Below are 3,100 nucleotides of genomic sequence, written 5' to 3' on the forward strand. Positions count from 1 at the left end.
TTTAAATCCCTATACCCAGAAGTAACTTTTTGTTATTGTTGACTTCAGAGTTTTATTTATAGATTCATGCCTACCTACATTTTTCATCAAAAAGTAGCAGTCTGCTGCCCTGTATTGTTCTACACCTTGCTTTTTCCAAATAACTGTATTTTGGAGATAGCAGGAAGATGCTGAGTGGTTATTAAAAATGAGGTGGCGGTGGAGGAGTTAACACTAAGAATGATGAAACCTCTTTAAGACAGAACGCGGCCAGGGTGCTACACATTGAATACATATGCCATTCATTCATTCTGAAGTTTATTTTTTATTTATTTATTTTTAATATTTTTTTTAAAGAATCATTTTATTTAACTTTATTTAATTATTTCTTCCTTTCTTTTAATTTGACCACAGAGGGACAGAGAGAGAGAGAGAAGGAGAGAGGGAAAGTGAGAAAGCAAGCCCCCAGGTCTGGGACTTGCACCGCCATTGGCCATGTGGGAGTCCAGTGCCCTTAACCACCATGCCACCTGCTGGCCCCCCTTTGAGGTTTATTTTTGAGAAATGATGCCAGGGTTGCACAGAGAAATCTAACTGCTGAGTTCAGGGATGTGTTTTTGACTAGCAACTCCTATTTCTCTCCTTACAACTTAGTCCAGAGTACTAAGGACTAGTTAGTATATACCAGGAGTTTTAGAGATTGAGAATCAAAACTGTCCACACTCTAGTTTTGGGCTAACTTGCTAAATTCCACTGAAGCGTAACCGAGAAGAACTGAATGGGCTAATGCATAAGAAAGCATTTGTAAACTACAAAGTGCTAGAAATGATCTAAGGTCCCATCTCCTGCCCTCTCTCCTTTCCTCTGTTAGCAGTTTACACTAGCATTTCACAAAGAGTTTTCCTCAAAACCATAGTCTCAGTGTGTCCTCAGAAATAGAGGTGGTGGGGGGAACCAGCAGTTGGCATAATGACTATGTCACTGAACTCCCATGTAGCCAACCGCGGTTTGAGTCCTGGACCTGGTGGCTTAAACTCACACCAAGCACATGTGCGTGCGTACCCAAGATCCCGAGAGGAGAGTGGAGGAGAAGGGGTTGCGGCGTGGCCATCCCCCCGGGGAGGTGATTTCTCACCTTCTGTCTCTCTGTTTCTCTCTGGCGAGTGCACACGCCCTATAGCAAAAATCTCTCTTTAAAAAAATTGAATTTGCGGGAACCAGCAGTTAGCGTAATGGCTATGTCGCTGGACTCCCACGTAGTCGACCGCGGTTCGTGTCCCGGACCTGGTGGCTTAAAACTCACGCCAGGTGTGTGGGCATGCGTGCCCAAGATCCCGAGGAGAATGGAGGAGAAGGGATTGCGACATGGCCATCCCCTCTGGGGGGTGATTTCTCGCTTTCTATCTCTCTGACTGTCTGTCTGGCGAGCATACACGCCCTATAGCAAAAACCTCTCGGAAAAAAAAAAAGATTTTTTCCTTTTTTTAATTTCATTTTTTTATACATTCAATCACCTTTTTAGCTTACAAAGTGAATATTTCAATATGTGAACATTTCTCCCTAGTCCAGTTGATTAAACTATAAAATATCTTAAACAGATAATATCACATTTTAAAGAGAGATTGTTGGTATAGGGCACGTGTGCTCGCCAGAGAGACAGAAAGCAAGAAATCAGCCCCAGTGGAAATGCCCATGCTGCAATCCCTTCACCATTCTCTTGGGTACACATGTATGTGTGCCCTGTGTGAATTTTAAGCACCGGATCCAGGACTCGAACCATGGTCAACTTACATGGGAATCCAGTGATATAACCATTACACCATCTATCTACTGGTCCCTTAATCAACTGTATATTCCTAGCACCCCACATAAGTGCCCGGAATGTAGCTGTAATCAATAAATGTCTGTAACTTGAATTGAAGGGAGGTTACAACGCTGTAATATAAGTCACTTCGTAGCCTGTGATTGATCGCCACTGCAAACACTGAAAATGGAAAAACATGCACCTCTACTGCTTGACAGAATAGGTTTATGGCTCAGTCAGTAGCACTGGGTAATGTGTGACGGTGTGTATTTATGCATCCGTCCAGGTATTTGTAAGTTTAGTGCTGACCATGACATATATGGCTATGGAAGGAAACCACACATGTTTGCAGGAAGTTTGAAACTAGCTCTGTTGCCTAGGACTGTCTTTGTGCCTCATTGGGGTGGGCCATGGCATGATTGGCCTGATTCTTCTAGCCATCCTCACAGTGTCAGTTAAGCAACAAACAGGGTCTCTTATCGACACCGACTAGTTCATAGCCCGTTCCTTTTGTACATATAGACACCACCTCGGGAAATTAAAACATACATCCCACCTTAAACTACATTTGTAGAGGGGCCAGCAGGTGGCGTGGTGGTTAAGGAGCTAGACTCCCACGTGACCAACCATAGTTCAGTTCAAGTCCCGAACCTGGTGGCTTGCTTTCTCACTCCACCCCCTCCCCACCTCTCGTGAGTGCATTAAATCCTGTAGCATACTAAAAAATGATAAGGTAAATTAAATTAAATAATCTTTTTTTAAAAAAAACTACATTTATAGAACACACCAAGGAATACTGAATTTTTCTTACATCCTTTCATCAGTAATTAACGATACCAAGAAATACGTACATAATATGACTCATAGCAGCTAGCTATGGTTTAAAAAATGTTGGGGTTTCCCTCTGAGCCATTATGCTGATCTATTTCTATAGTTAGGCTGTAAGTGGCCAATAATGCTGTCTTAAGATCTAACCTCCTGAGGCCAGCAGGTGGCGTGGTGGTTGGGACTCTGGACTCACACATGGTCGACTACAGTTTGAGCCCGAGACCTACTGGCTTGCTTTCTCACTTTCCCTCTCTCTGTATGTCTCTCTGGTGAGTGCACATGCCCTATAGCAAATTAAAATAATAATAATAACAAAATTAAATAAATAATTCTTTTTTAAAAAAAAATCTAACTTCCCCTTCCCTCTAGAAATATTCTTCAAAGGAGATTTATGGTAGGTATCTCAGATTCCAAACTATAAGGTGGTAGTTATGTGCTTCAAATGTACATAACAGGACAAGGAGTATTCTGGTTTAGACTGTTAAAACT

General features: G+C 42.1%; 1 protein-coding gene across 1 annotated transcript in view; it reads left to right on the forward strand.

Annotated features, from left to right (window-relative positions):
* The window catches only part of UTP14A (UTP14A small subunit processome component), a 25,505-nt gene that overhangs the window by 9,481 nt on the left and 12,924 nt on the right, over window positions 1–3,100 (forward strand).

The sequence above is a fragment of the Tupaia chinensis genome, unplaced genomic scaffold (genome assembly GCF_000334495.1).
Source record: "Tupaia chinensis unplaced genomic scaffold, TupChi_1.0 Scaffold144058_1, whole genome shotgun sequence".
In the NCBI taxonomy this organism is placed as follows: domain Eukaryota; kingdom Metazoa; phylum Chordata; class Mammalia; order Scandentia; family Tupaiidae; genus Tupaia; species Tupaia belangeri.